Genomic DNA, 9,937 nt, shown 5'->3' with positions numbered 1-9,937 from the left:
GCTATTTGGGAGGCTGAGGCAGGAGAATCACTTGAACCTGGGAGGCGGGGGTTGCAGTGAGCTGAGATGGTGCCACTGCACTTCAGCCTGGATGACAAGAGCAAGACGGTTTAAAAAAAAATTTTTTTTTCAGAATAATAAGTTTTTTTTTTTTTTTTTTTTTTTTTTTTTGAGACAAGGCCTTGCATTGTCACCCAGACTGGAGTATAGTGGTATGATCACGGCTCTCTGCAGCCTTGACCTCCTGGGCTCAAGTGATCCTCCCACCTCAGCCTCCCAAGTAGCCGAGAATACAGGTGTGCACCACTCCACCTGGCTAAATTTAAAAAAGACGTTTTGGAAAGGTGGTGTCTAACTATGTTTCCCAGGGTGGTCTCGACTTCTGGGCTCAAGCAATTCTCCCACACTGGCCTCCCAAAGTGCTGGATTACAGGAGTGAGCTTCTGGGCCTAGCCAAATAATAAGCTTTGAAAGAATAAAATTCTATGCACCATGGTTATGGATGAATTTATTAAATGGCCCTGAGGTGCCTTTTATTTATTTATTTTTATTTTATGTTTTGAGACAGGATCTCACTCTGTTGCCCAGGCAGGAATGCAGTGGTGTGATCATGATTCACTGCAGCCTCCACCTCCCCAGGCTCAGGTGATTCTCCCACCTTAGCCTCTTGAGCAGCTGGGACATTAGGCAACATGCCACTTTGTCTGGCTAATTTTTGTATTTTTGTAGAGATGGGGTTTTGATATGTTGCCCATGCTGGTCTCGAATTCTTGGGCTCAAGCAATTCAACCGCATGATTTTAAAAATACTAACAGTGGACTGTCTGAGCTCAGGAGTTCAACACCAGCCTAGGCAACACGGTGAAACCCCATCTCTACTAAAATACAAAAAAATTAGCTGGGCATGGTGGCATGTGCCTGTCATCCCAGCTACTTGGGAGGCTGAGACAGGAGAGTTGCTTGAACCCAGGAGGTGGAAGTTGCAGTGAGCTGAGATTGAGCCACTGCACTCCAGCCTGGGTGACAGAGCGAGACTCTGTCTCAAGAACAACAACAAAAAACTAACAGCTTCTATTTTCTGTTCTTTTTTTTTTTTTTTGAGACAGAGTTTTCCTCTGTCGCCTATGCTGGAGTGCAGTGGTGCAATCTTGGCTCACTGCAACCTCTGCCTCCCTGGTTCAGGCAATTCTCGTGCTTCAGCCTCCCGAGTAGCTGCACAGCACCACACCGGCTAATTTTTGTACTTTTAGTAGAGACGAGGGTTTCACCAAGTTGGCCAGGATGGTCTCCAATTCCTTACCTCAAGAGATCCGCCTGCCTCGGGCTCCCAAAGTGCTGGGATTACAGGCGTGGAGTCATCGTGTCCACCCAAACAGCTTCTAAAATGGGACATTTAGTAGTGATTACTCCTTGGTTGTTTGGAGATTGTGACACTGTAAGTAAAAAGACCAGCCTTCTATTTAAGTGTCCTTTTCATACAGGAAAGATGAGAAGGTTGTTTCTCAGCAGCCACTATTTTTAGAATTTGAACTTTGGGAACACAATGATGGTTCTTCAAGGCAGCTAATCCCAGTCTCTTTTGTTCCAAGGAGGCTGAGGTGCACTCTTCTATAATTTCTGTATAAACCATACATAGCTTCAAGATGCCTTTAGTGTGGTAGGTCATACAAAGATAATTGAAAAGTTGAGTCTCATTATGCCAAATCTCCTCTCTCAAAGAGGGTTTCTCCTAGAACTAGTTCTTTTAGGAAATGAGATCTGTCTTCTTGTAGAAATCTGGGCAAAGGGGGAACTAAAGGGTTAGTACAAAAATCAAGTCGGGATTTGCCCTGGAATTAAAAATATCAAAATATTTAAAGCTCAGGACCTCTTCCATGTACATCACATTAAAAAAAAACTTTTTATTTGGAAATAATTTCAAGCTTACAGAACAGTTGCAAAAACAAGAATAGTACAAAGAACACTTGCATATACCCTTTATTCAGATTCACCTATTAACATCTGCTCAATTTGCTTTATTGTTTGCATTCTCTCTCCCTCTCCCCCACCTCTCTCTTTCTCTAAAACCTAGCCCCAAATGTAACAGTGTCACTTCTGCTCCATTCCATCATCGAAGCAGTCATACAGTTCTGCCCACGCTCAAGGGATGGGAAATAATCTCCAGAAATATGTGTGTGTGTGTGCATATTTCTTTTTCTTTTTCTTTTTTTTTTTTTTTTTGAGGCAGGGTCTGGCCCTGTCACCCAGGCTGGAGTGCAGTGGTGTGACTGCGGCTCACTGTGGCCTTGACTTCCCAAGCTCAAGCAATCTCTTACTTCAGCTGCCCAAGTAGCTGGGACCCACCGGTGTGTGCCACCATGCCTGGCTAATTTTTTAAGTTTTTGTAGAAACAGAATCTCACTATGTTACCCAGGTTGGTCTTGAACTTCTGGGCTCAATCAATACTCCCGCCTTGGCCTCCCAAAGTGCTGGGATTACAGGTGGGAGCCACGGCTCCTGGCCCATGTTTCTATATGTATATAGTCTTCAAATATATATGTGTGAAAAAAATATAGTTTGTTTGTCCCTGAACCATTTAAAAGTAAGTTCAATACATCATGACCCCCTTCTCTTAAATAAACTCAGTGTATACTAAGAGCAGATATTCAAGTCAAAAGGCACTGTATTCGAGGATCCAGACCTGAGGAGCCTTAGTCCCCCTGGACCTGATCTAGCTGATGAGATCCTAGATCTCAAGGCAGTTTTAGAAGTGGTGTATGCATCTTACAAGTGGGAGGAATCTAAATTGTAACCCAAGGGCAGACTGTGGCATGACAACATTTCTGGAGATTATTTCGCCTCCCCTTAAACCTGGGCAGAACTTTGTGGCTACTTCAATGACTAAAATGCAGCAGAAGTGACACTGCATTTACATCTGAGGCTAGGTCATAAAAGAGTTACAGCTTGGCTGGGCATGGTGGCTCATGCCTGTAATCCCAGCACTTTGGGAGGCCGAGGCTGGCAGATCACGAGGTCAAGAGATCGAGACCATCCTGGTCAACATGGTGAAGTGCTGTCTCTACTAAAATACAAAAATTAACTGGGCGTGGTGGTGCGTGCCTGTAGTCCCAGCTACTCGGGAGGCTGAGGCAGGAGAATCGCTTGAACCCGGGAGGTGGAGGTTGCAGTGAGCCAAGAGTGTGCCACTGCACTCCAGCCTGGCAACAGAGTGAGACTCCATCTCAAAAAAAAAAAAAAAAAAAGAGAGGTATAGCTTACCAGCCCACTACACCAGCCCCCTTTTCTCTCCTCCTTTCTTTTCAGGGTGCTCACCTTTGGAACCTAACCACAGTGTTGTGAGGAAAGAGGAAGCACAATGGGCTTAGCTGTTTTCACTGATGGCTCCAGCTAAGGCCTTAGCTGACAACCAGCATCAACTGGCAGACATGTCATTGAGGAAGCCTTCAGAGGATTCCAGTCCCTAGCTTTCAGCCCACTGCAGCTGACACTAAATGGAGTACAGATTAGCTCTCCCCACTGAGCTTTGCTCATTGCAGTTTCATAAGCAAAATAAATGTCATTGTTTTATGCTACTCAGTGTTTGCAGTAATTTCTTCTTCTTTTTTTTTCTGAGACAGAGTTTTGTTCTTGTTGCCCAGGCTGGAGTGCAATGGTGTGATCTCAGCTCACCATGACCTCTGCCTCCTGGGTTCAAGCAATTCTCCTGCCTCAACCTCCCGAGTAGCTGGGATTACAGGCATGTACCACCACACCTGGCTAATTTTGTATTTTTTTTTAGTAGAGACGGGGTTTCTCCATGTTGGTCAGGCTGGTCTTGAACTCCCGACCTCAGGTGATCCGCCCCCCTCGACCTCCCAAAGTGCTGGGATTACAGGCATGAGCCACCGAGCCTGGCCGGGGTGTTTGCAATAATTTTTTATGAAGCAATGACAACCCAGAATTACAGTAGCACAGGTATACTCATGTAAGCAAAGTGATGCATACTGTGCTGGAACGTAATTCTGATTACTAATTTAGCATTTCAGAAGAATAACTGATCAATAAGGACCAGGCACAGTGGCTCATGCCTGTAATCCCAGAACTTTGGGAGGCCAAAGAGGTAGGATCACTTGAGCCAAGTTCAAAGTCAGTCTGGGCAATGTAGTGAAGCCCTGTCTCTACAAAAAAATAAACAAATTAGCCGGGTGTGGTGGTGTGTGCCTGTGGTCCCAGCTACTCGGGAGGCTGAGGTGGGAGAATCACTTGAGCCTGGGAGGTTGAGGCTGCAGTGAGCCATGATTGCACGGCCCAAACATTTGTGCACATTAGTAGATAATATAGTAGATGGGCAACAGAGTGAGACCCTGTATTTTAAAAAAAAGAAAGATAAATGAGGGATAGAACATTGAGGATGGAGAAAATACTGTTCCCCTACCAGGCTTTCTCTTTTGAGGGGACAACCACTAGAATGAAAGATCCTTATATTAGTGTTTGTACAATGCAAAATTGGGTGCAGCTAATAAATGCACACGGTGACCTATTAACTAGAATTTCACTTTGTCCACCTTTGTTTTCATTTCACTCAGACAAAAACTAGAATATCTGGGATAAGTTAGCACCCTTTTCCAGAAAGGTTGTCCATGAGGCTAGAACACAGTCTGAGCTACCACAATAGTTAGGGGAGAGTTTGTCTCAGAGGGGGAAATTTGAACCCTTTCTCTATGGGTTTTCTGGGGACAACTTTGTATCTACTGGCTGCTCCCTTAGATTTTTGCATGAATTGATTTGTTTGTTAATATTATCTACTAATGTGCACAAAGTTTGGGCCCCAGTAATCTCTGAGTGACAACCAGGCTGAAGTTCATGCATAGGCAGAGACAGACCGACCTACCGACCGACCGACCGACCTACCTTCCTTCCTTCCTTCCTTCCTTCCTTCCTTCCTTCCTTCCTTCCTTTCTTCCTTTCTCTCCTCCTCCTCCTCCTTCTTCCTTTCTTTTCCTTTCTTTCCTCTCTCTTTCTTTCTTTTTCTTTCTGTTTTTCTTTCTTTTATAGAGATGGGGTTTCACCATGTTGGCCAGGCTGGTCTCAAACTCCTGGGCTCAAGCAATCCTCCCGTCTCAGCATCCTAAAGAGCTGGGATCACAGGTGCGTGGCACCATATCAAGCTAATTTTTAAACTTTTATTTCTTGTAGAGACTAGGTCTACCTATGTTGCCCAGGCTGGTCTCGAACTCCTGGCCACAAGTGATCCCCCCAACTCACCATTCCAAAGAGCTGGGATTACAGGCACGAGCCACTGCACCCATCTTGGTCTTACAACTTTCATACCATCAATCTCTAATGACTCCTCAACCTATGTCTCCAGCCTGTACCTTTTCTAACTTCAGATTTAAATATCTAACTCTCTATTTAACCTATCCACTTGGATGTCTAATAGACATCTCAAACGTAAAACGTCCAAAGCTCTGCTTCTGATCTTGACCCACAAACCTCCTCCTCCTGTTGTCTTCCTCATCTCAGTGAGTAGCAATTCTGAAGTAGTTACTTAGGTCACTAAGTTTGGAGTCATCTTTAAATATTCTCTCATTCATCCCAATCTAATCCTGTTGGCTGTTCTTTGAAAATAATATCTGGGACCTAACCTCTCACCCCTTAACCCTCACGCCTGGATTAATGCAGTCGCCCCCTAATTGGTCTCCCTGTGTTTGCCTTTTTGTCCCTTCTTCTCTCACTCCAGTTCACTTTCAACACAGCAGGCAGAGATATCTTTTTTAAATGGATGACAGCCTGGGTGCCGTGGCTCACGCCTGTAATCCCAGCACTTTTGGAGGCCGAGGCAGGTGGATCACCTGAGGCCAGGAGTTTGAGACCAGCCTGGCCAACATGGTGAAACCCCGTTTCTACAAAAAATACAAAAGTTAGCCGGGCATGGTGGCACACGCCTATAATCCCAGCTACTCAGGAGGCTGGGTGGGAAAAATTGCTTGAACCTGGGAGGTGGAGGTTGCAGTGAGCCGAGATCACACTACTGCACTCCAGGCTCAGCAACAGAGCAAGATTTCATCTAAATAAATAAATAAATAAATAAATAAATAAATAAATAAATATGACAGATCTCTTCTCCATTCCAAAACCTGTGACAGTTTCTCATTTTGCGAGCAAGAGCCAAAGTCTTTAAGGAGGATTTGACCCCATCCCCTACTCTCACTGTTCCAGGAACATTTGCTTCCTTGCTGGCTCTTACACCTGGCAGAAGTGCTCTTGCCTCATTCCTCGGACAATCGTCCCTTGGATATCCACAAGGTCTGCTCCATTATTTCCTTCCAATTTTGGCTTATATATCACCCTTTCTGCTTCTCTCTGACCATTCTATTTTTATTTATTTATTTTTATTTTACTTTAATTTTTTTTGTTTGTTTTGAGACAGGGTCTTGCTCTGTCATCCAGGTTGGAGTGCAGTGGTGGATCATGGCCCACTGGAGCCTCGACCTCCTGGGCTCAGGCAATCCTCCCATCTCAGCCTCCCACGCATCTAGGACTACAGGCACATGCCACCATACCCAGCTAAATTTTGTGGTTTTTAAAAATTTGTTTTTGTAGAGACAGACTCTTGCTTTGTTTCCCAGGCTGGTCTCAAACTCCTGGACTCAAGCAGTCCTCCCCCTTGGCCTCCCAAAGTGTTGGCATTACAAGTATGAGCCACCATGCCCAGCCCCATTCTAGTTTTAAATTACAATCTTCATCTCAGCACTTCTTGCCTCCTTCCTGGGCATTTTTTTTCTGTTGAACAACTGATGTACTATTATACTTATTTTGTCTCTCTTTTCCTACTAGAAAGTAAATTCCACGAGAGCAGGAACTTTTACTTTGCTCAATTCTGTATCTTCAGCGCCTAGAACAATGCTTGCCACAGAGTAGGCACAGTGGATTTGTTAGAGTAAATGAATGTCTGAATTCTTATTTATCTTTCAAGATTCACATTCCCCAGGCTTCCTGCCCTCCTCCCACTCCTTCAATCTGGACTAACACCTCTCCCTACTCTAAGTTCCCATAACATCCTGTATTGTAGTACTTTCCAGAGATTTTTCTTTTTGTTATTTCATTTTTTAAAGACAGAGTCTTGCTCTGTCACCCAGGCTGGAGTGCACTGGCATGATCATAGCTCACTGCAGCCTCAAACTCCTGGATTCAAGTGCTCTTCCCACTTTAGCCTCCCAAGTAGCTGGGACTGAAGGCACACACCACTACACCCAGCTAATTAAAATTATTTTTCGTAGGGACAGGGTCTTGCAATGTTGCCCAGGCTGTTCTTGAACTCCTGCCCTCAATCAATCCTCTTGCCTCAGCCTCCCAAAGTGCTAGGATTACATATGGGAGTGTAATTTCTGGCCAGCCACTGTACCTGGCTAAGCAACTTTGAAAAAAAAAAAAATTTGTATTCCTCAGGATTTAGCACACAAAAAGTGCTTTATGAATATTAAAATGAAGTTTTCGCAGCAATTATACTCAATTGTTAGGGTAGTGGGAAGATGTTAAATAGGCATGAGTGAGGGGCTTGCCAACTTCCTCTTTCTTACATGAATTTCCTTCCTCTTTCTAAGAAACCCACATTTGATTCTCTTTGCTTCCCTCCCACCAGAACACCAGTGACTACACAGAGTTGCCAAAATACCTTTTTTTTTTTTGACGCAAGATCTCACTCTGTTGCCCAGGCTTGAGTGCAGTGACGCAGTCATAGCTCACTGTAGCCTCTACCTCTCAGGCTCAAGTGATCCTCCCACCTCAGGTTCCTGAGTAGCTGAGACTACACAGGCACACCACTGTGCCCAGGTAATTTTTAAGATTTTTTTTAGATGGCTATTTAATTTTTATTTTTGTAGAGACAGAGTCTCTCTATGTTGCCCAGGCTGGTCTCAAACTCCTTGGCCCAAACAATCCTCCTGCCTTGGCCTCCCAAAGTGCTGGGATTACAGACATGAAACACCTTGCCTGGCCTGCCAAAACAATTTTAACCAAATGTTATTTTATAGCTTTCAAATCCGTTTGGAAGAAAATATTGGGATTTTTAAAGATGTTAATTGTTGAGTTACTACCACCATGCAAAAACGTTTTATCTTCACCTAGAATCATAAATCACATGGTGCATTTCCTAGCTCCTTTTAAGACTCTAATGATTAACCCCATTCTCACTCCCACTGTAAAACTCTGAAAATTTGAGTTTTCAAATTATACCACAATTGCTAACTATTAAATACCTATAGGTAGGCAGGCCCATCTCTGTCTCAGGATTTTTTTGAGTATCAGGATAATAGTTATTGAACAAAAGGAGGCCTGGGGTCCAAAATGGAGGACAATTGGAAAAACAACAGACCAGTATTTCAGCAAAAGGTGCAAAACAGAATGGAAGCACTGTACTAACAGGCAGTGTGGTGGCTATGCATGGTGGCTCATCCCAGCACTTTGGGAGGCCCAGCCAGGAGGATCGCTTGAGTCCAGGAGTTTGAGACCAGCCTGGGCAACAAAACGACACCCTGTCTCTACAAAAAATTAAAAAATTAGCCAGGTGTGGTGGTGTGCACCTGTAGTTCCAGCTACTCCGGAGGCTGAGGCAGGAGGATTTCTTGAGTCCAGGGTTTAAGGTTACAGCGAGTTATGATCACACCACCGCACTCCAGCCTAAGTGATAGAGAGAGATCCTGTCTCTTAAACAACTGGAAAAAGCCTGATTGACTTTAAATCTCTCATCTACAAGATGAAGAAATCAAAGCCAAAGGTACACACCTGGAGTTGGCATTTCTCAAATATCTAAGAAAGCATATCAAGATGATAAACTGGTCTTTAAGTGACTTGACAATGTTATTTATTATCTAGAAACTGAAGTAAGGTATATTCTAATGTGTTCAAAGTTGGAGTCTATATTATTCTATGCATTTTAATTGCTGATTAGAATTCAAGTGATGTACTTATTCTCAAGCTTGTAGTTTGTATTTTGCTGAAAGAGACTGGCCTAAGTGTACAATCCAGCTGCCACATGGGAAGAAGTAAAGAGATCAAGGAGAACTGAAAGGATGCTACTTGATTTTTTCAGGAGCTTAGGAAGAAAAAGCAGCCACTGGTGGTACTGTCCATAAGACCCTTCTCCTAACCTTTGTAAACTATTAATTTGAAGGAGATACGAATATAACTTCATTGCAGTTGGAGTACAGAAGGGCAATACAGGAATATAACATAGGGTAAACTTTAATTCACACAATCAGTGAGTAGTTTGTTTGCCACAGATTGTAGTAAAACTAAAAGAGAATCTCCAAGGTAGGTCTAAGTTAAAAGTCGTTATCTTAATGTTTTCTTTCCTAGTCATAGTTTTATTTATTTTTATTTTTTTAATTTTTTTTTTAAATTTTTTTTACTAGTCATAGTTTTAATGTAGGAGTCTTGTGTGTTTTAAACTCTTAGGGGATGGCTCCCGTTGAAATGTTGCCAATTTTAGGCACTTTTTATCTCAAACTCCTGGCCTCAACAATCCTCTTGTCTTGACCTTCCAAAGCACTGGAATTACAGTTAGGGTGTGAGTCACTGTGACCAGCCAGCACTTTTAAAAGAATGATAAACAGAAAGGAGAAATTTCTTTACCTGCAGATTACAGAATGACATAGTTTTAGTCATTCTTTCAATATTTTGGAAGTGATCTTTTACATTATATACTTGTGTACTGATGGAAAATGAGCATGTATTACTTGTACAAAAATAGCTTCGGGACGGGAGTGGTGGCTCACACCTATAATCCCAGCACTTTGGGAGACTAAGGCAGGTGAATCACTTGAGCCCAGGAATTTGAGACAAGCCTGGGTAACATGGTGAAACTCTGTTTCTACAGAAAATAAAAAATTAGCCAGGTGTGGTGGTGTATGCCTGTAGTCCCAGCTACTTGGGAGGCTGAAGTGGGAGGACTGCTTGAG

This window comes from Macaca mulatta, chromosome 16, assembly GCF_049350105.2.
Source record: "Macaca mulatta isolate MMU2019108-1 chromosome 16, T2T-MMU8v2.0, whole genome shotgun sequence".
NCBI classification, from domain to species: Eukaryota; Metazoa; Chordata; class Mammalia; order Primates; family Cercopithecidae; genus Macaca; species Macaca mulatta.
The sequence above is the reverse complement of the archived record's forward strand: the minus strand, read 5'-3'. Positions refer to the sequence as shown.